The sequence below is a fragment of the Oncorhynchus mykiss genome, unplaced genomic scaffold (genome assembly GCF_013265735.2).
Source record: "Oncorhynchus mykiss isolate Arlee unplaced genomic scaffold, USDA_OmykA_1.1 un_scaffold_234, whole genome shotgun sequence".
In the NCBI taxonomy this organism is placed as follows: domain Eukaryota; kingdom Metazoa; phylum Chordata; class Actinopteri; order Salmoniformes; family Salmonidae; genus Oncorhynchus; species Oncorhynchus mykiss.
In genome coordinates, this window is record NW_023493700.1 from 448,445 (window position 1) to 472,306 (window position 23,862).

The 23,862-nt window shown below is 43.1% G+C and overlaps 18 non-coding genes across 18 annotated transcripts; all 18 read left to right on the plus strand.

Annotated features, from left to right (window-relative positions):
- Positions 1–632: 632 nt before the first annotated feature.
- Positions 633–706, plus strand: trnai-aau. Its single transcript has one exon. It is a non-coding gene; the product is annotated as a tRNA-Ile (tRNA).
- Positions 707–788: 82 nt separating this feature from the next.
- On the plus strand, positions 789–861 carry trnaf-gaa. Its single transcript has one exon. It is a non-coding gene; the product is annotated as a tRNA-Phe (tRNA).
- A 1,036-nt stretch (positions 862–1,897) lies between these two features.
- On the plus strand, positions 1,898–1,970 carry trnaf-gaa. The gene has a single exon. It is a non-coding gene; the product is annotated as a tRNA-Phe (tRNA).
- Positions 1,971–4,968: 2,998 nt separating this feature from the next.
- trnaf-gaa lies at positions 4,969–5,041 on the plus strand. The gene has a single exon. It is a non-coding gene; the product is annotated as a tRNA-Phe (tRNA).
- Positions 5,042–5,487: 446 nt separating this feature from the next.
- trnai-aau lies at positions 5,488–5,561 on the plus strand. Its single transcript has one exon. It is a non-coding gene; the product is annotated as a tRNA-Ile (tRNA).
- A 744-nt stretch (positions 5,562–6,305) lies between these two features.
- Positions 6,306–6,378, plus strand: trnaf-gaa. The gene has a single exon. It is a non-coding gene; the product is annotated as a tRNA-Phe (tRNA).
- Positions 6,379–7,920: 1,542 nt separating this feature from the next.
- trnai-aau lies at positions 7,921–7,994 on the plus strand. The gene has a single exon. It is a non-coding gene; the product is annotated as a tRNA-Ile (tRNA).
- Positions 7,995–8,076: 82 nt separating this feature from the next.
- trnaf-gaa lies at positions 8,077–8,149 on the plus strand. The gene has a single exon. It is a non-coding gene; the product is annotated as a tRNA-Phe (tRNA).
- Positions 8,150–10,472: 2,323 nt separating this feature from the next.
- On the plus strand, positions 10,473–10,545 carry trnaf-gaa. Its single transcript has one exon. It is a non-coding gene; the product is annotated as a tRNA-Phe (tRNA).
- Positions 10,546–11,147: 602 nt separating this feature from the next.
- Positions 11,148–11,220, plus strand: trnaf-gaa. The gene has a single exon. It is a non-coding gene; the product is annotated as a tRNA-Phe (tRNA).
- A 446-nt stretch (positions 11,221–11,666) lies between these two features.
- trnai-aau lies at positions 11,667–11,740 on the plus strand. The gene has a single exon. It is a non-coding gene; the product is annotated as a tRNA-Ile (tRNA).
- A 744-nt stretch (positions 11,741–12,484) lies between these two features.
- Positions 12,485–12,557, plus strand: trnaf-gaa. Its single transcript has one exon. It is a non-coding gene; the product is annotated as a tRNA-Phe (tRNA).
- A 1,698-nt stretch (positions 12,558–14,255) lies between these two features.
- On the plus strand, positions 14,256–14,328 carry trnaf-gaa. The gene has a single exon. It is a non-coding gene; the product is annotated as a tRNA-Phe (tRNA).
- Positions 14,329–16,489: 2,161 nt separating this feature from the next.
- On the plus strand, positions 16,490–16,563 carry trnaf-aaa. The gene has a single exon. It is a non-coding gene; the product is annotated as a tRNA-Phe (tRNA).
- Positions 16,564–16,645: 82 nt separating this feature from the next.
- On the plus strand, positions 16,646–16,718 carry trnaf-gaa. The gene has a single exon. It is a non-coding gene; the product is annotated as a tRNA-Phe (tRNA).
- Positions 16,719–17,314: 596 nt separating this feature from the next.
- Positions 17,315–17,387, plus strand: trnaf-gaa. Its single transcript has one exon. It is a non-coding gene; the product is annotated as a tRNA-Phe (tRNA).
- Positions 17,388–20,038: 2,651 nt separating this feature from the next.
- trnai-aau lies at positions 20,039–20,112 on the plus strand. Its single transcript has one exon. It is a non-coding gene; the product is annotated as a tRNA-Phe (tRNA).
- An 82-nt stretch (positions 20,113–20,194) lies between these two features.
- On the plus strand, positions 20,195–20,267 carry trnaf-gaa. Its single transcript has one exon. It is a non-coding gene; the product is annotated as a tRNA-Phe (tRNA).
- Positions 20,268–23,862: the final 3,595 nt, after the last annotated feature.

Consider the following 23,862-nt stretch of genomic DNA (forward strand, 5'->3'; position numbering starts at 1 on the left):
TTCGATCCCCATATTGGCTATGATGTACATTTTGAGTGTCAAAATTGTGAGTCACATGCATGTGAATTGTCAAGGGTGCCACAGAATTAAAATTAGTGAATTGCCGAAATAGCTCAGTTGGGAGAGCGTTAGACTGAAGATCTAAAGGTCCCTCTTTCGGCTTTTGTATTTGTTCTTTCTTCATGCTCTGGCTTCAAGGAAACTATCCACAGCTTTGTTTGTGGGCCTCAATGGTGTGTGCTACGCTGCTCCTCTGAAAGTAAGTAATTTCTTGCTTTTTCATCTGACATTTTGACATCAGTGTTACAGGAAAGTTGCTTGTCATTGTTACATGACAGTTTCTTGTCATTGTTTACATGACAGTAGGTTGTCGTAAGACAAGGCTGCATGAAGTGTGAACTGGAGTTTTCTTGGATCCATGAAAGAATTTGCTTTTGGAGAATGCAGGCATCGATCCCACTACCTCACGCATGCAAAGCATTTGAGCTAATTCCCCAGCCGTTTGGAATTTCCGCAAGAAGCAACCTAGAGGGTCCAGTCTCGTCAGGCTATGCTGTTGGTGGACTTGTTTGTTTACGTGCCAGCACTTGCAGAGGCTCGGTGCATTGCCACAATTGAGCAAAATAGCAAATGGCCGGTTAGCTCAGTTGGTTAGAGTGTGGTGCTAATAACGCCAAGGTCATGGGTTCGATCCCCGTACTGGCTATGATGTACATTTTGAGTGTCAAAATTGTGAGTCACATGCATGTGAATTGTCAAGGGTGCCACAGAATTAAAATTAGTGAATTGCAGAAATAGCTCAGTTGGGAGAGCGTTAGACTGAAGATCTAAAGGTCCCTGGTTCGATCCCGGGTTTCGGCATTTGTATTTGTTCTTTCTTCATGCTCTGGCTTCAAGGAAACTATCCACAGCTTTGTTTGTGGGCCTCAATGGTGTGTGCTACGCTGCTCCTCTGAAAGTAAGTAATTTCTTGCTTTTTCATCTGACATTTTGACATCAGTGTTACAGGAAAGTTGCTTGTCATTGTTACATGACAGTAGGTTGTCGTAAGACAAGGCTGCATGAAGTGTGAAGTGGGGCTTTCTTGGATCCACAAAAAAAAATGTTTTTGGGGATTGCGGGAATCGATCCCACTACCTATAGCATGCTAAGCAAACACAATACCAATTGATCAAATTCCCCAGCTGTTTGTAATTGCCACAAGGAGCAACCAAGAGTGTCCAGTCTTGTCAGGCTATGCTGTTGGTGGACTTGTTAGTTTGTGCTCCAGCACTTGCAGAGGCTCGGTGCATCTCAACAATTGTGCTCTGTAGCCAGCGGCCGGTTAGCTCAGTTGGTTAGAGTGTGTGATACGCTGCTCCTCTGAAAGTAAGTAATGTCTTTCTTTTTCATCTGACATTGTGACATCAGTGTTACATGAGAGTTTCTTGTCATTGTTACATGACAGTTTCTTGTCATTGTTTACATGACAGTAGGTTGTCGTAAGACAAGGCTGCATGAAGTGTGAACTGGAGTTTTCTTGGATCCATGAAAGAATTTGCTTTTGGAGAATGCAGGCATCGATCCCACTACCTCACGCATGCAAAGCATTTGAGCTAATTCCCCAGCCGTTTGGAATTTCCGCAAGAAGCAACCTAGAGGGTCCAGTCTCGTCAGGCTATGCTGTTGGTGGACTTGTTTGTTTACGTGCCAGCACTTGCAGAGGCTCGGTGCATTGCCACAATTGAGCAAAATCGCAAATGGCTGGTTAGCTCAGTTGGTTAGAGTGTGGTGCTAATAACGCCAAGGTCATGGGTTCGATCCCTGTACTGGCGATGATGTAAGTTTTGAGTGTCAAAATTGTGAGTCACATGCATGTGAATTGTCAAGGGTGCCACAGAATTAAAATTAGTGAATTGCCGAAATAGCTCAGTTGGGAGAGCGTTAGACTGAAGATCTAAAGGTCCCTGGTTCGATCCCGGGTTTCGGCATTTGTATTTGTTCTTACTTCATGCTCTGGCTTCAAGGAAACTATCCACAGCTTTGTTTGTGGGCCTCAATGGTGTGTGCTACGCTGCTCCTCTGAAAGTAAGTAATTTCTTGCTTTTTCATCTGACATTTTGACATCAGTGTTACAGGAAAGTTTCTTGTCATTGTTTACATGACAGTAGGTTGTCGTAAGACAAGGCTGCATGAAGTGTGAACTGGAGTTTTCTTGGATCCATGAAAGAATTTGCTTTTGGAGAATGCAGGCATCGATCCCACTACCTCACGCATGCAAAGCATTTGAGCTAATTCCCCAGCCGTTTGGAATTTCCGCAAGAAGCAACCTAGAGGGTCCAGTCTTGTCAGGCTATGCTGTTGGTGGACTTGTTTGTTTACGTGCCAGCACTTGCAGAGGCTCGGTGCATTTCAACAATTGAGCAAAATAGCAAATGGCCGGTTAGCTGAGTTGGTTAGAGTGTGGTGCTAATAACGCCAAGGTCATGGGTTCGATCCCCATATTGGCTATGATGTACATTTTGAGTGTCAAAATTGTGAGTCACATGCATGTGAATTGTCAAGGGTGCCACAGAATTAAAATTAGTGAATTGCCGAAATAGCTCAGTTGGGAGAGCGTTAGACTGAAGATCTAAAGGTCCCTGTTTCGGCATTTGTATTTGTTCTTTCTTCATGCTGTGCTACGCTGCTCCTCTGAAAGTAAGTAATTTCTTGCTTTTTCATCTGACATTTTGACATCAGTGTTACAGGAAAGTTGCTTGTCATTGTTACATGACAGTAGGTTGTCGTAAGACAAGGCTGCATGAAGTGTGAAGTGGGGCTTTCTTGGATGCACAAAAAAAAATGTTTTTGGGGATTGCGGGAATCGATCCCACTACCTATAGCATGCTAAGCAAACACAATACCAATTGATCAAATTCCCCAGCTGTTTGGAATTGCCACAAGGAGCAACCAAGAGTGTCCAGTCTTGTCAGGCTATGCTGTTGGTGGACTTGTTAGTTTGTGCTCCAGCACTTGCAGAGGCTCGGTGCATCTCAACAATTGTGCTCTGTAGCCAGCGGCCGGTTAGCTCAGTTGGTTAGAGTGTGTGATACGCTGCTCCTCTGAAAGTAAGTAATGTCTTTCTTTTTCATCTGACATTGTGACATCAGTGTTACATGAGAGTTTCTTGTCATTGTTACATGACAGTTTCTTGTCATTGTTTACATGACTGTAGGTTGTCGTAAGACAAGGCTGCATGAAGTGTGAACTGGAGTTTTCTTGGATCCATGAAAGAATTTGCTTTTGGAGAATGCAGGCATCGATCCCACTACCTCACGCATGCAAAGCATTTGAGCTAATTCCCCAGCCGTTTGGAATTTCCGCAAGAAGCAACCTAGAGGGTCCAGTCTTGTCAGGCTATGCTGTTGGTGCACTTGTTTGTTTAAGTTCCAGCACTTGCAGAGGCTCGGTGCATTTCAACAATTGAGCAAAATAGCAAATGGCCGGTTAGCTGAGTTGGTTAGAGTGTGGTGCTAATAACCCCAAGGTCATGGGTTCGATCCTCATATTGGCTATGATGTACATTTTGTGTGTCAAAATTGTGAGTCACATGCGTGTGAATTGTCAAGGGTGCCACAGAATTAAAATTATTGAATTTCCGAAATAGCTCAGTTGGGTGAGCGTTAGACTGAAGATCTAAAGGTCCCTGGTTCGATCCCGGGTTTCAGCATTTGTATTTGTTATTTCTTCATGCTCTGGCTTCAAGGAAACTATCCACAGCTTTGTTTGTGGGCCTCAATGGTGTGTGCTACGCTGCTCCTCTGAAAGTAAGTAATTTCTTGCTTTTTCATCTGACATTTTGACATCAGTGTTACAGGAAAGTTTCTTGTCATTGTTTACATGACAGTAGGTTGTCGTAAGACAAGGCTGCATGAAGTGTGAACTGTAGTTTTCTTGGATCCATGAAAGAATTTGCTTTTGGAGAATGCAGGCATCGATCCCACTACCTCACGCATGCAAAGCATTTGAGCTAATTCCCCAGCCGTTTGGAATTTCCGCAAGAAGCAACCTAGAGGGTCCAGTCTTGTCAGGCTATGCTGTTGGTGTACTTGTTTGTTTACGTGCCAGCACTTGCAGAGGCTCGGTGCATTTCAACAATTGAGCAAAATAGCAAATGGCCGGTTAGCTGAGTTGGTTAGAGTGTGGTGCTAATAATGCCAAGGTCATGGGTTCGATCCCCATATTGGCTATGATGTACATTTTGAGTGTCAAAATTGTGAGTCACATGCATGTGAATTGTCAAGGGTGCCACAGAATTAAAATTAGTGAATTGCTGAAATAGCTCAGTTGGGAGAGCGTTAGACTGAAGATCTAAAGGTCCCTGGTTCGATCCTGGGTTTTGGCATCTGTATTTGTTCTTTCTTCATGATCTGGCTTCAAGGAAACTATCCACAGGTTTGTTTGTGGGCCTCAATGGTGTGTGCTACGCTGCTCCTCTGAAAGTAAGTAATTTCTTGCTTTTTCATCTGACATTTTGACATCAGTGTTACAGGAAAGTTTCTTGTCATTGTTTACATGACAGTAGGTTGTCGTAAGACAAGGCTGCATGAAGTGTGAACTGTAGTTTTCTTGGATCCATGAAAGAATTTGCTTTTGGAGAATGCAGGCATCGATCCCACTACCTCACGCATGCAAAGCATTTGAGCTAATTCCCCAGCCGTTTGGAATTTCCGCAAGAAGCAACCTAGAGGGTCCAGTCTTGTCAGGCTATGCTGTTGGTGGACTTGTTTGTTTACGTGCCAGCACTTGCAGAGGCTCGGTGCATTTCAACAATTGAGCAAAATAACAAATGGCCGGTTAGCTGAGTTGGTTAGAGTGTGGTGCTAATAATGCCAAGGTCATGGGTTCGATCCCCATATTGGCTATGATGTACATTTTGAGTGTCAAAATTGTGAGTCACATGCATGTGAATTGTCAAGGGTGCCACAGAATTAAAATTAGTGAATTGCTGAAATAGCTCAGTTGGGAGAGCGTTAGACTGAAGATCTAAAGGTCCCTGGTTCGATCCCGGGTTTCGGCATCTGTATTTGTTCTTTCTTCATGATCTGGCTTCAAGGAAACTATCCACAGGTTTGTTTGTGGGCCTCAATGGTGTGTGCTACGCTGCTCCTCTGAAAGTAAGTAATTTCTTGCTTTTTCATCTGACATTTTGACATCAGTGTTACAGGAAAGTTTCTTGTCATTGTTTACATGACAGTAGGTTGTCGTAAGACAAGGCTGCATGAAGTGTGAACTGTAGTTTTCTTGGATCCATGAAAGAATTTGCTTTTGGAGAATGCAGGCATCGATCCCACTACCTCACGCATGCAAAGCATTTGAGCTAATTCCCCAGCCGTTTGGAATTTCCGCAAGAAGCAACCTAGAAGGTCCAGTCTTGTCAGGCTATGCTGTTGGTGGACTTGTTTGTTTACGTGCCAGCACTTGCAGAGGCTCGGTGCATTTCAACAATTGAGCAAAATAGCAAATGGCCAGTTAGCTGAGTTGGTTAGAGTGTGGTGCTAATAACGCCAAGGTCATGGGTTCGATCCCCATATTGGCTATGATGTACATTTTGAGTGTCAAAATTGTGAGTCACATGCATGTGAATTGTCAAGGGTGCCACAGAATTAAAATTAGTGAATTGCCGAAATAGCTCAGTTGGGAGAGCGTTAGACTGAAGATCTAAAGGTCCCTGTTTCGGCATTTGTATTTGTTATTTCTTCATGCTCTGGCTTCAAGGAAACTATCCACAGCTTTGTTTGTGGGCCTCAATGGTGTGTGCTACGCTGCTCCTCTGAAAGTAAGTAATTTCTTGCTTTTTCATCTGACATTTTGACATCAGTGTTACAGGAAAGTTTCTTGTCATTGTTTACATGACAGTAGGTTGTCGTAAGACAAGGCTGCATGAAGTGTGAACTGTAGTTTTCTTGGATCCATGAAAGAATTTGCTTTTGGAGAATGCAGGCATCGATCCCACTACCTCACGCATGCAAAGCATTTGAGCTAATTCCCCAGCCGTTTGGAATTTCCGCAAGAAGCAACCTAGAGGGTCCAGTCTTGTCAGGCTATGCTGTTGGTGTACTTGTTTGTTTACGTGCCAGCACTTGCAGAGGCTCGGTGCATTTCAACAATTGAGCAAAATAGCAAATGGCCGGTTAGCTGAGTTGGTTAGAGTGTGGTGCTAATAATGCCAAGGTCATGGGTTCGATCCCCATATTGGCTATGATGTACATTTTGAGTGTCAAAATTGTGAGTCACATGCATGTGAATTGTCAAGGGTGCCACAGAATTAAAATTAGTGAATTGCTGAAATAGCTCAGTTGGGAGAGCGTTAGACTGAAGATCTAAAGGTCCCTGGTTCGATCCCGGGTTTTGGCATCTGTATTTGTTCTTTCTTCATGATCTGGCTTCAAGGAAACTATCCACAGGTTTGTTTGTGGGCCTCAATGGTGTGTGCTACGCTGCTCCTCTGAAAGTAAGTAATTTCTTGCTTTTTCATCTGACATTTTGACATCAGTGTTACAGGAAAGTTTCTTGTCATTGTTTACATGACAGTAGGTTGTCGTAAGACAAGGCTGCATGAAGTGTGAACTGTAGTTTTCTTGGATCCATGAAAGAATTTGCTTTTGGAGAATGCAGGCATCGATCCCACTACCTCACGCATGCAAAGCATTTGAGCTAATTCCCCAGCCGTTTGGAATTTCCGCAAGAAGCAACCTAGAGGGTCCAGTCTTGTCAGGCTATGCTGTTGGTGTACTTGTTTGTTTACGTGCCAGCACTTGCAGAGGCTCGGTGCATTTCAACAATTGAGCAAAATAGCAAATGGCCGGTTAGCTGAGTTGGTTAGAGTGTGGTGCTAATAATGCCAAGGTCATGGGTTCGATCCCCATATTGGCTATGATGTACATTTTGAGTGTCAAAATTGTGAGTCACATGCATGTGAATTGTCAAGGGTGCCACAGAATTAAAATTAGTGAATTGCCGAAATAGCTCAGTTGGGAGAGCGTTAGACTGAAGATCTAAAGGTCCCTGTTTCGGCATTTGTATTTGTTCTTTCTTCATGCTCTGGCTTCAAGGAAACTATCCACAGCTTTGTTTGTGGGCCTCAATGGTGTGTGCTACGCTGCTCCTCTGAAAGTAAGTAATTTCTTGCTTTTTCATCTGACATTTTGACATCAGTGTTACAGGAAAGTTGCTTGTCATTGTTACATGACAGTAGGTTGTCGTAAGACAAGGCTGCATGAAGTGTGAACTGGGGCTTTCTTGGATCCTCAAAAAAAAATGATTTTGGGGATTGCGGGAATCGATCCCACTACCTATAGCATGCTATGCAAACACAATACCAATTGATCAAATTCCCCAGCTGTTTGTAATTGCCACAAGGAGCAACCAAGAGTGTCCAGTCTTGTCAGGCTATGCTGTTGGTGGACTTGTTAGTTTGTGCTCCAGCACTTGCAGAGGCTCGGTGCATCTCAACAATTGTGCTCTGTAGCCAGCGGCCGGTTAGCTCAGTTGGTTAGAGTGTGTGATACGCTGCTCCTCTGAAAGTAAGTAATGTCTTTCTTTTTCATCTGACATTGTGACATCAGTGTTACATGAGAGTTTCTTGTCATTGTTACATGACAGTTTCTTGTCATTGTTTACATGACAGTAGGTTGTCGTAAGACAAGGCTGCATGAAGTGTGAACTGGAGTTTTCTTGGATCCATGAAAGAATTTGCTTTTGGAGAATGCAGGCATCGATCCCACTACCTCACGCATGCAAAGCATTTGAGCTAATTCCCCAGCCGTTTGGAATTTCCGCAAGAAGCAACCTAGAGGGTCCAGTCTCGTCAGGCTATGCTGTTGGTGGACTTGTTTGTTTACGTGCCAGCACTTGCAGAGGCTCGGTGCATTGCCACAATTGAGCAAAATCGCAAATGGCTGGTTAGCTCAGTTGGTTAGAGTGTGGTGCTAATAACGCCAAGGTCATGGGTTCGATCCCCGTACTGGCTATGATGTAAGTTTTGAGTGTCAAAATTGTGAGTCACATGCATGTGAATTGTCAAGGGTGCCACAGAATTAAAATTAGTGAATTGCCGAAATAGCTCAGTTGGGAGAGCGTTAGACTGAAGATCTAAAGGTCCCTGGTTCGATCCCGGGTTTCGGCATTTGTATTTGTTCTTACTTCATGCTCTGGCTTCAAGGAAACTATCCACAGCTTTGTTTGTGGGCCTCAATGGTGTGTGCTACGCTGCTCCTCTCAAAGTAAGTAATTTCTTGCTTTTTCATCTGACATTTTGACATCAGTGTTACAGGAAAGTTTCTTGTCATTGTTTACATGACAGTAGGTTGTCGTAAGACAAGGCTGCATGAAGTGTGAACTGGAGTTTTCTTGGATCCATGAAAGAATTTGCTTTTGGAGAATGCAGGCATCGATCCCACTACCTCACGCATGCAAAGCATTTGAGCTAATTCCCCAGCCGTTTGGAATTTCCGCAAGAAGCAACCTAGAGGGTCCAGTCTTGTCAGGCTATGCTGTTGGTGGACTTGTTTGTTTACGTGCCAGCACTTGCAGAGGCTCGGTGCATTTCAACAATTGAGCAAAATTGCAAATGGCCGGTTAGCTGAGTTGGTTAGAGTGTGGTGCTAATAACGCCAAGGTCATGGGTTCGATCCCCATATTGGCTATGATGTACATTTTGAGTGTCAAAATTGTGAGTCACATGCATGTGAATTGTCAAGGGTGCCACAGAATTAAAATTAGTGAATTGCCGAAATAGCTCAGTTGGGAGAGCGTTAGACTGAAGATCTAAAGGTCCCTGTTTCGGCATTTGTATTTGTTCTTTCTTCATGCTGTGCTACGCTGCTCCTCTGAAAGTAAGTAATTTCTTGCTTTTTCATCTGACATTTTGACATCAGTGTTACAGGAAAGTTGCTTGTCATTGTTACATGACAGTAGGTTGTCGTAAGACAAGGCTGCATGAAGTGTGAAGTGGGGCTTTCTTGGATGCACAAAAAAAAATGTTTTTGGGGATTGCGGGAATCGATCCCACTACCTATAGCATGCTAAGCAAACACAATACCAATTGATCAAATTCCCCAGCTGTTTGGAATTGCCACAAGGAGCAACCAAGAGTGTCCAGTCTTGTCAGGCTATGCTGTTGGTGGACTTGTTAGTTTGTGCTCCAGCACTTGCAGAGGCTCGGTGCATCTCAACAATTGTGCTCTGTAGCCAGCGGCCGGTTAGCTCAGTTGGTTAGAGTGTGTGATACGCTGCTCCTCTGAAAGTAAGTAATGTCTTTCTTTTTCATCTGACATTGTGACATCAGTGTTACATGAGAGTTTCTTGTCATTGTTACATGACAGTTTCTTGTCATTGTTTACATGACTGTAGGTTGTCGTAAGACAAGGCTGCATGAAGTGTGAACTGGAGTTTTCTTGGATCCATGAAAGAATTTGCTTTTGGAGAATGCAGGCATCGATCCCACTACCTCACGCATGCAAAGCATTTGAGCTAATTCCCCAGCCGTTTGGAATTTCCGCAAGAAGCAACCTAGAGGGTCCAGTCTTGTCAGGCTATGCTGTTGGTGCACTTGTTTGTTTAAGTTCCAGCACTTGCAGAGGCTCGGTGCATTTCAACAATTGAGCAAAATAGCAAATGGCCGGTTAGCTGAGTTGGTTAGAGTGTGGTGCTAATAACCCCAAGGTCATGGGTTCGATCCTCATATTGGCTATGATGTACATTTTGTGTGTCAAAATTGTGAGTCACATGCGTGTGAATTGTCAAGGGTGCCACAGAATTAAAATTAGTGAATTTCCGAAATAGCTCAGTTGGGTGAGCGTTAGACTGAAGATCTAAAGGTCCCTGGTTCGATCCCGGGTTTCAGCATTTGTATTTGTTATTTCTTCATGCTCTGGCTTCAAGGAAACTATCCACAGCTTTGTTTGTGGGCCTCAATGGTGTGTGCTACGCTGCTCCTCTGAAAGTAAGTAATTTCTTGCTTTTTCATCTGACATTTTGACATCAGTGTTACAGGAAAGTTTCTTGTCATTGTTTACATGACAGTAGGTTGTCGTAAGACAAGGCTGCATGAAGTGTGAACTGTAGTTTTCTTGGATCCATGAAAGAATTTGCTTTTGGAGAATGCAGGCATCGATCCCACTACCTCACGCATGCAAAGCATTTGAGCTAATTCCCCAGCCGTTTGGAATTTCCGCAAGAAGCAACCTAGAGGGTCCAGTCTTGTCAGGCTATGCTGTTGGTGTACTTGTTTGTTTACGTGCCAGCACTTGCAGAGGCTCGGTGCATTTCAACAATTGAGCAAAATAGCAAATGGCCGGTTAGCTGAGTTGGTTAGAGTGTGGTGCTAATAATGCCAAGGTCATGGGTTCGATCCCCATATTGGCTATGATGTACATTTTGAGTGTCAAAATTGTGAGTCACATGCATGTGAATTGTCAAGGGTGCCACAGAATTAAAATTAGTGAATTGCTGAAATAGCTCAGTTGGGAGAGCGTTAGACTGAAGATCTAAAGGTCCCTGGTTCGATCCCGGGTTTTGGCATCTGTATTTGTTCTTTCTTCATGATCTGGCTTCAAGGAAACTATCCACAGGTTTGTTTGTGGGCCTCAATGGTGTGTGCTACGCTGCTCCTCTGAAAGTAAGTAATTTCTTGCTTTTTCATCTGACATTTTGACATCAGTGTTACAGGAAAGTTTCTTGTCATTGTTTACATGACAGTAGGTTGTCGTAAGACAAGGCTGCATGAAGTGTGAACTGTAGTTTTCTTGGATCCATGAAAGAATTTGCTTTTGGAGAATGCAGGCATCGATCCCACTACCTCACGCATGCAAAGCATTTGAGCTAATTCCCCAGCCGTTTGGAATTTCCGCAAGAAGCAACCTAGAGGGTCCAGTCTTGTCAGGCTATGCTGTTGGTGTACTTGTTTGTTTACGTGCCAGCACTTGCAGAGGCTCGGTGCATTTCAACAATTGAGCAAAATAGCAAATGGCCGGTTAGCTGAGTTGGTTAGAGTGTGGTGCTAATAATGCCAAGGTCATGGGTTCGATCCCCATATTGGCTATGATGTACATTTTGAGTGTCAAAATTGTGAGTCACATGCATGTGAATTGTCAAGGGTGCCACAGAATTAAAATTAGTGAATTGCTGAAATAGCTCAGTTGGGAGAGCGTTAGACTGAAGATCTAAAGGTCCCTGGTTCGATCCCGGGTTTCGGCATCTCTATTTGTTCTTTCTTCATGATCTGGCTTCAAGGAAACTATCCACAGGTTTGTTTGTGGGCCTCAATGGTGTGTGCTACGCTGCTCCTCTGAAAGTAAGTAATTTCTTGCTTTTTCATCTGACATTTTGACATCAGTGTTACAGGAAAGTTTCTTGTCATTGTTTACATGACAGTAGGTTGTCGTAAGACAAGGCTGCATGAAGTGTGAACTGTAGTTTTCTTGGATCCATGAAAGAATTTGCTTTTGGAGAATGCAGGCATCGATCCCACTACCTCACGCATGCAAAGCATTTGAGCTAATTCCCCAGCCGTTTGGAATTTCCGCAAGAAGCAACCTAGAAGGTCCAGTCTTGTCAGGCTATGCTGTTGGTGGACTTGTTTGTTTACGTGCCAGCACTTGCAGAGGCTCGGTGCATTTCAACAATTGAGCAAAATAGCAAATGGCCAGTTAGCTGAGTTGGTTAGAGTGTGGTGCTAATAACGCCAAGGTCATGGGTTCGATCCCCATATTGGCTATGATGTACATTTTGAGTGTCAAAATTGTGAGTCACATGCATGTGAATTGTCAAGGGTGCCACAGAATTAAAATTAGTGAATTGCCGAAATAGCTCAGTTGGGAGAGCGTTAGACTGAAGATCTAAAGGTCCCTGTTTCGGCATTTGTATTTGTTATTTCTTCATGCTCTGGCTTCAAGGAAACTATCCACAGCTTTGTTTGTGGGCCTCAATGGTGTGTGCTACGCTGCTCCTCTGAAAGTAAGTAATTTCTTGCTTTTTCATCTGACATTTTGACATCAGTGTTACAGGAAAGTTTCTTGTCATTGTTTACATGACAGTAGGTTGTCGTAAGACAAGGCTGCATGAAGTGTGAACTGTAGTTTTCTTGGATCCATGAAAGAATTTGCTTTTGGAGAATGCAGGCATCGATCCCACTACCTCACGCATGCAAAGCATTTGAGCTAATTCCCCAGCCGTTTGGAATTTCCGCAAGAAGCAACCTAGAGGGTCCAGTCTTGTCAGGCTATGCTGTTGGTGTACTTGTTTGTTTACGTGCCAGCACTTGCAGAGGCTCGGTGCATTTCAACAATTGAGCAAAATAGCAAATGGCCGGTTAGCTGAGTTGGTTAGAGTGTGGTGCTAATAATGCCAAGGTCATGGGTTCGATCCCCATATTGGCTATGATGTACATTTTGAGTGTCAAAATTGTGAGTCACATGCATGTGAATTGTCAAGGGTGCCACAGAATTAAAATTAGTGAATTGCTGAAATAGCTCAGTTGGGAGAGCGTTAGACTGAAGATCTAAAGGTCCCTGGTTCGATCCCGGGTTTTGGCATCTGTATTTGTTCTTTCTTCATGATCTGGCTTCAAGGAAACTATCCACAGGTTTGTTTGTGGGCCTCAATGGTGTGTGCTACGCTGCTCCTCTGAAAGTAAGTAATTTCTTGCTTTTTCATCTGACATTTTGACATCAGTGTTACAGGAAAGTTTCTTGTCATTGTTTACATGACAGTAGGTTGTCGTAAGACAAGGCTGCATGAAGTGTGAACTGTAGTTTTCTTGGATCCATGAAAGAATTTGCTTTTGGAGAATGCAGGCATCGATCCCACTACCTCACGCATGCAAAGCATTTGAGCTAATTCCCCAGCCGTTTGGAATTTCCGCAAGAAGCAACCTAGAGGGTCCAGTCTTGTCAGGCTATGCTGTTGGTGTACTTGTTTGTTTACGTGCCAGCACTTGCAGAGGCTCGGTGCATTTCAACAATTGAGCAAAATAGCAAATGGCCGGTTAGCTGAGTTGGTTAGAGTGTGGTGCTAATAATGCCAAGGTCATGGGTTCGATCCCAATATTGGCTATGATGTACATTTTGAGTGTCAAAATTGTGAGTCACATGCATGTGAATTGTCAAGGGTGCCACAGAATTAAAATTAGTGAATTGCCGAAATAGCTCAGTTGGGAGAGCGTTAGACTGAAGATCTAAAGGTCCCTGTTTCGGCATTTGTATTTGTTCTTTCTTCATGCTCTGGCTTCAAGGAAACTATCCACAGCTTTGTTTGTGGGCCTCAATGGTGTGTGCTACGCTGCTCCTCTGAAAGTAAGTAATTTCTTGCTTTTTCATCTGACATTTTGACATCAGTGTTACAGGAAAGTTGCTTGTCATTGTTACATGACAGTAGGTTGTCGTAAGACAAGGCTGCATGAAGTGTGAACTGGGGCTTTCTTGGATCCTCAAAAAAAAATGATTTTGGGGATTGCGGGAATCGATCCCACTACCTATAGCATGCTATGCAAACACAATACCAATTGATCAAATTCCCCAGCTGTTTGTAATTGCCACAAGGAGCAACCAAGAGTGTCCAGTCTTGTCAGGCTATGCTGTTGGTGGACTTGTTAGTTTGTGCTCCAGCACTTGCAGAGGCTCGGTGCATCTCAACAATTGTGCTCTGTAGCCAGCGGCCGGTTAGCTCAGTTGGTTAGAGTGTGTGATACGCTGCTCCTCTGAAAGTAAGTCATGTCTTTCTTTTTCATCTGACATTGTGACATCAGTGTTACATGAGAGTTTCTTGTCATTGTTACATGACAGTTTCTTGTCATTGTTGACATGACAGTAGGTTGTCGTAAGACAAGGCTGCATGAAGTGTGAACTGGAGTTTTCTTGGATCCATGAAAGAATTTGCTTTTGGAGAATGCAGGCATCGATCCCACTACCTCACGCATGCAAAGCATTTGAGCTAATTCCCCAGCCGTTTGGAATTTCCGCAAGAAGCAACCTAGAGGGTCCAGTCTTGTCAGGCTATGCTGTTGGTGGACTTGTTTGTTTACGTGCCAGCACTTGCAGAGGCTCGGTGCATTTCAACAATTGAGCAAAATAGCAAATGGCCGGTTAGCTGAGTTGGTTAGAGTGTGTTGCTAAAAACTCCAAGGTCATGGGTTCGATCCCCATATTGGCTATGATGTACATTTTGAGTGACAAAATTGTGAGTCACATGCATGTGAATTGTCAAGGGTGCCACAGAATTAAAATTAGTGAATTGCCGAAATAGCTCAGTTGGGAGAGCGTTAGACTGAAGATCTAAAGGTCCCTGGTTCGTTCCCGGGTTTCGGCATTTGTAATTGTTCTGGCTTCAAGGAAAGTATCCACAGCTTTGTTTGTGGGCCTCAATGGTGTGTGCTACGCTGCTCCTCTGTAAGTAATTTCTTGCTTTTTCATCTGACATTTTGACATCAGTGTTACAGGAAAGTTGCTTGTCATCGTTACATGACTGTAGGTTGTTGTAAGACAAGGCTGCATGAAGTGTGAACTGGAGCTTTCTTGGATCCACAAAAAAAATTGTTTTTGTGGAATGCGGGCATCGATCCCACTACCTATAGCATGCTAAGCAAACACAATACCAATTGATCAAATTCCCCAGCTGTTTGGAATTGCCACAAGGAGCAACCAAGAGTGTCCATTTTTGTCTGGCTATGCTGTTGGTGGACTTGTTAGTTTGCGCTCCAGCACTTCCAGAGGCTCGGTGTATCTCAAAAATTGCACGCAATAGCTAGTGGCATGTTAGCTCAGTTTGTTAGAGTGTGGTGCTAATAACGCCAAGGTCATGGGTTCGATCCCTGTACTGACTATGATGTACATTTTGAGTGTCAAAATTGTGAGTCACATGCTTGTGAATTGTAAAGGGTGCCACAGAATTAAGTTTGGTGAATTGCCGAAATAGCTCATTTGGGAGAGCATTAGACTGAAGATCTAAAGGTCCCTGGTTAGATCTGGGGTTTTGGCATTTGTATTTGTTCTTTCTTTATGCTCTGGCTTCAAGGAAACTATACACAGCTTTGTTTGTGGGCCTCAATGGTGTGTGCTACGCTGCTCCTCTGAAAGTAAGTAATTTCTTGCTTTTTCATCTGACATTTTGACATCAGTGTTACAGGAAAGTTTCTTGTCATTGTTTACATGACAGTAGGTTGTCGTAAGACAAGGCTGCATGAAGTGTGAACTGGAGTTTTCTTGGATCCATGAAAGAATTTGCTTTTGGAGAATGCAGGCATCGATCCCACTACCTCACGCATGCAAAGCATTTGAGCTAATTCCCCAGCCGTTTGGAATTTCCGCAAGAAGCAACCTAGAGGGTCCAGTCTTGTCAGGCTATGCTGTTGGTGGACTTGTTTGTTTACGTGCCAGCACTTGCAGAGGCTCGGTGCATTTCAACAATTGAGCAAAATAGCAAATGGCCGGTTAGCTGAGTTGGTTAGAGTGTGGTGCTAATAACGCCAAGGTCATGGGTTCGATCCCCATATTGGCTATGATGTACATTTTGAGTGTCAAAATTGTGAGTCACATGCATGTGAATTGTCAAGGGTGCCACAGAATTAAAATTAGTGAATTGCAGAAATAGCTCAGTTGGGAGAGCGTTAGACTGAAGATCTAAAGGTCCCTGTTTCGGCATTTGTATTTGTTCTTTCTTCATGCTGTGCTACGCTGCTCCTCTGAAAGTAAGTAATTTCTTGCTTTTTCATCTGACATTTTGACATCAGTGTTACAGGAAAGTTGCTTGTCATTGTTACATGACAGTAGGTTGTCGTAAGACAAGGCTGCATGAAGTGTGAAGTGGGGCTTTCTTGGATGCACAAAAAAAAATGTTTTTGGGGATTGCGGGAATCGATCCCACTACCTATAGCATGCTAAGCAAACACAATACCAATTGATCAAATTCCCCAGCTGTTTGGAATTGCCACAAGGAGCAACCAAGAGTGTCCAGTCTTGTCAGGCTATGCTGTTGGTGGACTTGTTAGTTTGTGCTCCAGCACTTGCAGAGGCTCGGTGCATCTCAACAATTGTGCTCTGTAGCCAGCGGCCGGTTAGCTCAGTTGGTTAGAGTGTGTGATACGCTGCTCCTCTGAAAGTAAGTAATGTCTTTCTTTTTCATCTGACATTGTGACATCAGTGTTACATGAGAGTTTCTTGTCATTGTTACATGACAGTTTCTTGTCATTGTTTACATGACTGTAGGTTGTCGTAAGACAAGGCTGCATGAAGTGTGAACTGGAGTTTTCTTGGATCCATGAAAGAATTTGCTTTTGGAGAATGCAGGCATCGATCCCACTACCTCACGCATGCAAAGCATTTGAGCTAATTCCCCAGCCGTTTGGAATTTCCGCAAGAAGCAACCTAGAGGGTCCAGTCTTGTCAGGCTATGCTGTTGGTGTACTTGTTTGTTTACGTGCCAGCACTTGCAGAGGCTCGGTGCATTTCAACAATTGAGCAAAATAGCAAATGGCCGGTTAGCTGAGTTGGTTAGAGTGTGGTGCTAAAAACGCCAAGGTCATGGGTTCGATCCCCATATTGGCTATGATGTACATTTTGAGTGTCAAAATTGTGAGTCACATGCATGTGAATTGTCAAGGGTGCCACAGAATTAAAATTAGTGAATTGCCGAAATAGCTCAGTTGGGAGAGCGTTAGACTGAAGATCTAAAGGTCCCTGGTTCGTTCCCGGGTTTCGGCATTTGTAATTGTTCTGGCTTCAAGGAAAGTATCCACAGCTTTGTTTGTGGGCCTCAATGGTGTGTGCTACGCTGCTCCTCTGTAAGTAATTTCTTGCTTTTTCATCTGACATTTTGACATCAGTGTTACAGGAAAGTTGCTTGTCATCGTTACATGACTGTAGGTTGTTGTAAGACAAGGCTGCATGAAGTGTGAACTGGAGCTTTCTTGGATCCACAAAAAAAATTGTTTTTGTGGAATGCGGGCATCGATCCCACTACCTATAGCATGCTAAGCAAACACAATACCAATTGATCAAATTCCCCAGCTGTTTGGAATTGCCACAAGGAGCAACCAAGAGTGTCCATTTTTGTCTGGCTATGCTGTTGGTGGACTTGTTAGTTTGCGCTCCAGCACTTCCAGAGGCTCGGTGTATCTCAAAAATTGCACGCAATAGCTAGTGGCATGTTAGCTCAGTTTGTTAGAGTGTGGTGCTAATAACCCCAAGGTCATGGGTTCGATCCTCATATTGGCTATGATGTACATTTTGAGTGTCAAAATTGTGAGTCACATGCGTGTGAATTGTCAAGGGTGCCACAGAATTAAAATTAGTGAATTGCCGAAATAGCTCAGTTGGGAGAGCGTTAGACTGAAGATCTAAAGGTCCCTGGTTCGATCCCGGGTTTCGGCATTTGTATTTGTTATTTCTTCATGCTCTGGCTTCAAGGAAACTATCCACAGCTTTGTTTGTGGGCCTCAATGGTGTGTGCTACGCTGCTCCTCTGAAAGTAAGTAATTTCTTGCTTTTTCATCTGACATTTTGACATCAGTGTTATAGGAAAGTTGCTTGTCATTGTTACATGACAGTAGGTTGTCGTAAGACAAGGCTGCATGAAGTGTGAACTGGGGCTTTCTTGGATCCTCAAAAAAAAATGATTTTGGGGATTGCGGGAATCGATCCCACTACCTATAGCATGCTAAGCAAACACAATACCAATTGATCAAATTCCCCAGCTGTTTGGAATTGCCACAAGGAGCAACCAAGAGTGTCCATTTTTGTCTGGCTATGCTGTTGGTGGACTTGTTAGTTTGCGCTCCAGCACTTCCAGAGGCGCGGTGTATCTCAACAATTGTGCTCTGTAGCCAGCGGCCGGTTAGCTCAGTTGGTTAGAGTGTGTGATACGCTGCTCCTCTGAAAGTAAGTCATGTCTTTCTTTTTCATCTGACATTGTGACATCAGTGTTACATGAGAGTTTCTTGTCATTGTTACATGACAGTTTCTTGTCATTGTTGACATGACAGTAGGTTGTCGTAAGACAAGGCTGCATGAAGTGTGAACTGTAGTTTTCTTGGATCCATTAAAGAATTTGCTTTTGGAGAATGCAGGCATCGATCCCACTACCTCACGCATGCAAAGCATTTGAGCTAATTCCCCAGCCGTTTGGAATTTCCGCAAGAAGCAACCTAGAGGGTCCAGTCTTGTCAGGCTATGCTGTTGGTGTACTTGTTTGTTTACGTGCCAGCACTTGCAGAGGCTCGGTGCATTTCAACAATTGAGCAAAATAGCAAATGGCCGGTTAGCTGAGTTGGTTAGAGTGTGGTGCTAATAATGCCAAGGTCATGGGTTCGATCCCCATATTGGCTATGATGTACATTTTGAGTGTCAAAATTGTGAGTCACATGCATGTGAATTGTCAAGGGTGCCACAGAATTAAAATTAGTGAATTGCTGAAATAGCTCAGTTGGGAGAGTGTTAGACTGAAGATCTAAAGGTCTCTGGTTCGATCCCGGGTTTCGGCATCTGTATTTGTTCGTTCTTCATGATCTGGCTTCAAGGAAACTATCCACAGCTTTGTTTGTGGGCCTCAATGGTGTGTGCTACGCTGCTCCTCTGAAAGTAAGTAATTTCTTGCTTTTTCATCTGACATTTTGACATAAGTGTTACAGGAAAGTTTCTTGTCATTGTTTACATGACAGTAGGTTGTCGTAAGACAAGGCTGCATGAAGTGTGAACTGTAGTTTTCTTGGATCCATTAAAGAATTTGCTTTTGGAGAATGCAGGCATCGATCCCACTACCTCACGCATGCAAAGCATTTGAGCTAATTCCCCAGCCGTTTGGAATTTCCGCAAGAAGCAACCTAGAAGGTCCAGTCTTGTCAGGCTATGCTGTTGGTGGACTTGTTTGTTTACGTGCCAGCACTTGCAGAGGCTCGGTGCATTTCAACAATTGAGCAAAATAGCAAATGGCCAGTTAGCTGAGTTGGTTAGAGTGTGCTGCTAATAACTCCAAGGTCATGGGTTCGATCCCCATATTGGCTATGATGTACATTTTGAGTGTCAAAATTGTGAGTCACATGCATGTGAATTGTCAAGGGTGCCACAGAATTAAAATTAGTGAATTGCCGAAATAGCTCAGTTGGGAGAGCGTTAGACTGAAGATCTAAAGGTCCCTGTTTCGGCATTTGTATTTGTTCTTTCTTCATGCTCTGGCTTCAAGGAAACTATCCACAGCTTTGTTTGTGGGCCTCAATGGTGTGTGCTACGCTGCTCCTCTGAAAGTAAGTAATTTCTTGCTTTTTCATCTGACATTTTGACATCAGTGTTACAGGAAAGTTGCTTGTCATTGTTACATGACAGTAGGTTGTCGTAAGACAAGGCTGCATGAAGTGTGAAGTGGGGCTTTCTTGGATCCACAAAAAAAAATGTTTTTGGGGATTGCGGGAATCGATCCCACTACCTATAGCATGCTAAGCAAACACAATACCAATTGATCAAATTCCCCAGCTGTTTGTAATTGCCACAAGGAGCAACCAAGAGTGTCCAGTCTTGTCAGGCTATGCTGTTGGTGGACTTGTTAGTTTGTGCTCCAGCACTTGCAGAGGCTCGGTGCATCTCAACAATTGTGCTCTGTAGCCAGCGGCCGGTTAGCTCAGTTGGTTAGAGTGTGTGATACGCTGCTCCTCTGAAAGTAAGTCATGTCTTTCTTTTTCATCTGACATTGTGACATCAGTGTTACATGAGAGTTTCTTGTCATTGTTACATGACAGTTTCTTGTCATTGTTGACATGACAGTAGGTTGTCGTAAGACAAGGCTGCATGAAGTGTGAACTGTAGTTTTCTTGGATCCATTAAAGAATTTGCTTTTGGAGAATGCAGGCATCGATCCCACTACCTCACGCATGCAAAGCATTTGAGCTAATTCCCCAGCCGTTTGGAATTTCCGCAAGAAGCAACCTAGAGGGTCCAGTCTTGTCAGGCTATGCTGTTGGTGGACATGTTTGTTTACGTGCCAGCACTTGCAGAGGCTCGGTGCATTTCAACAATTGAGCAAAATAGCAAATGGCCGGTTAGCTGAGTTGGTTAGAGTGTGGTGCTAAAAACGCCAAGGTCATGGGTTCGATCCCCATATTGGCTATGATGTACATTTTGAGTGTCAAAATTGTGAGTCACATGCATGTGAATTGTCAAGGGTGCCACAGAATTAAAATTAGTGAATTGCCGAAATAGCTCAGTTGGGAGAGCGTTAGACTGAAGATCTAAAGGTCCCTGGTTCGTTCCCGGGTTTCGGCATTTGTAATTGTTCTGGCTTCAAGGAAAGTATCCACAGCTTTGTTTGTGGGCCTCAATGGTGTGTGCTACGCTGCTCCTCTGAACGTAAGTAATGTCTTGCTTTTTCATCTGACATTTTGACATCAGTGTTACAGGAAAGTTGCTTGTCATCGTTACATGACTGTAGGTTGTTGTAAGACAAGGCTGCATGAAGTGTGAACTGGAGCTTTCTTGGATCCACAATAAAAATTGTTTTTGTGGAATGCGGGCATCGATCCCACTACCTATAGCATGCTAAGCAAACACAATACCAATTGATCAAATTCCCCAGCTGTTTGTAATTGCCACAAGGAGCAACCAAGAGTGTCCAGTCTTGTCAGGCTATGCTGTTGGTGGACTTGTTAGTTTGCGCTCCAGCACTTCCAGAGGCTCGGTGTATCTCAAAAATTGCACGCAATAGCTAGTGGCAGGTTAGCTCAGTTTGTTAGAGTGTGGTGCTAATAACGCCAAGGTCATGGGTTCGATCCCTGTACTGACTATGATGTACATTTTGAGTGTCAAAATTGTGAGTCACATGCTTGTGAATTGTAAAGGGTGCCACAGAATTAAGTTTGGTGAATTGCCGAAATAGCTCATTTGGGAGAGCATTAGACTGAAGATCTAAAGGTCCCTGGTTAGATCTGGGGTTTTGGCATTTGTATTTGTTCTTTCTTTATGCTCTGGCTTCAAGGAAACTATACACAGCTTTGTTTGTGGGCCTCAATGGTGTGTGCTACGCTGCTCCTCTGAACGTAAGTAATGTCTTGCTTTTTCATCTGACATTTTGACATCAGTGTTACAGGAAAGTTGCTTGTCATCGTTACATGACTGTAGGTTGTTGTAAGACAAGGCTGCATGAAGTGTGAACTGGAGCTTTCTTGGATCCACAATAAAAATTGTTTTTGTGGAATGCCGGCATCGATCCTACTACCTATAGCATGCTAAGCAAACACAATACCAATTGATCAAATTCCCCAGCTGTTTGTAATTGCCACAAGGAGCAACCAAGAGTGTCCATTCTTGTCAGGCTATGCTGTTGGTGGACTTGTTAGTTTGCACTCCAGCACTTCCAGAGGCTCGGTGTATCTCAAAAATTGCACGCAATAGCTAGTGGCAGGTTAGCTCAGTTTGTTAGAGTGTGGTGCTAATAACGCCAAGGTCATGGGTTCGATCCCTGTACTGACTATGATGTACATTTTGAGTGTCAAAATTGCTCCAGCACTTGCAGAGGCTCGGTGCATCTCAACAATTGTGCTCTGTAGCCAGCGGCCGGTAAGCTCAGTTGGTTAGAGTGTGTGATACGCTGCTCTCTGAAAGTAAGTAATGAATGTCTTTCTTTTTCATCTGACATTGTGACATCAGTGTTACATGAGAGTTTATTGTCATTGTTACATGACAGTTTCTTGTCATTGTTTAAAAATAAAGAGCTGTCAAGTCATGGCGAAAGAACTGGGGAACGATGAACCTGTGGTGTCCTTTTTGAACTTGCCAGCATATATTACGGATGATGAAATATATGAGAAATTACAAGGATGGAAAGTGAACGCGACAACACCAATCAAGAGGAGGATGTGGCCAGTAACGGACATTGTGGACGGGACGAGATTTTGTAAGGTGAAGTTTACGGACAGCGTGCAATCATTGCCTTACTCAACAAAGTTCAATACTGTCGAAGGATTTGAATATTTCCGAGTGATCCACGATAACCAAGTTAAGGTATGTAGACTATGTATTCAACCGGGACACATACTTAAAGAATGTCCAGAATTTATATGTCATAAATGTGGTGAACAAGGGCATTATGCCAGGGAATGTTCGAACATCGGTGATATATGTAGAAGGTGTGACAGACCTAAGGACAGATATAAATGTAAGAAGGGGAGTGATGTCTTATTTCTTATTTCATTACTGAAGAAGATGAGGGGAGTGTGGCTATGGAGAGAGAATTAGAGAGTGATATGGAAAGTGTGTCGCAGGTGATTCCAGAGACAGCTATAGATGTGCTTGGAGAGTATGCAATTCCTTCTGGCAGTACTCGAGACGCAGTCTTGGTCTCTGCTGCTGACAAGGTGGAGCAGCAGCACAGGATTGGTGAATTAGACACACAGGTAGAGATGGTGCAAGGTACTTCTCAGGTGCCTGAACCAGCTTTAAGCCTGTGTGAAAATGACACCAAGGAGAGGGCTGGGTCCACTGGAGTTGACGGCACGGTTAAAGCGCATTTTACAAAAAGCTTGAATGTTGCTCCCCTCATAAGTCCAAGTCATGAGTCGGACGAAGAAATAGAGAGTGAGGATTTTCAGCTGTTTGCTAGAAATAAGAGATCATTGACGAAAGCTTGGGAGGTGATGGGATCTGGTAAAAAGAAAAAGTCTATTTTGAAATGACATGTTTGTCTTTGACTATATTTCTGCATACATTAACAATGATTAAAGTTGCATCACTAAATGGGAACAGTCTGAGAAATATGAACCAATTGGAGCAGGTTTTGGTGTCTGTGAAAGCTGACGTGGTGTTTTCAAGAGACTAATTGGACAGACTCCAAAATGTTGGAGATTAAGAGCAAATGGTCTGAGCTAATGTTTTGTAGTCACGGAAGTGAAAAAACATGTGGAGTAGCTATTTTGGTAAAAAATGATGTGGTTCAAAATGTCAAGCAGGTATATACAGATAATCAGGGCAGACTTATTGTTATTGAGTTTGAAGTGCAAAATGTCATTTTTCGTCTAATTAATGTTTATGCTTCGAATATTGAATCGGAAAGGAGAGATATATTTAATAACCTAAGATCACTGTGTTCAGAAAATTGTATACTGGTAGGAGATTTTAACGTGAAGTGTATTAGAATGGATGTCTCGAGATGTGATAGTTTCAAACATGATTCGTCTAGAAATGCTTTATGGGAATTAATGAAAAATGAGAATCTTGTAGATATATGGAGGGCTGAACATTTAAATAGAAGAGTGTTTTCGAGAAGGCAGGTGGTGTTAAATGAACTAAAACAATGCAGAATTGATTTATGTTTAGTAAAAGAAGATGTGATACAGCAGGTTCAGAAGATGTCATATAACTTTACAGCATACAGTGATCATGCAGTAATGTCATTTCAGATAGGAGAATGTGTGTTTATGGTGGGAGGAAGTGAAAGTTAAAGCAAAAAACAGGAGTATTAGGTACTTTAAAAATCGTAACCGTGTAGATAAGGTGAAAGAAAAAATGCTTAGAAATAGGATGTTACGTGAACTTGAAAAGGCCGATGCTGATCCAGACTATGATGTTGAGAACTATTTGAAAATCCATGCAGAGCTAGGGTTTTATGAAAAAAAGAAATGTTTAGGTGCTATTGTTAGGAGTAAGGCACAGTATGCCTTGGAGGGAGAGAAATGTACTTCCTTTTTTCTGAGTCTTGAAAAACGAAAGCAATTTAAGAGTTATATTTTAGAATTGGAAAATGAAAAAGGTGTAAAGGTAAATGATTTTGTTGATATCGTAGATTCAGTTGAATCCTTTTACAGAAATCTTTATAAAAAGAATGATGTGGACAAAGTGTGTGTTGCAAAAGTGTTGGAGAAAATCA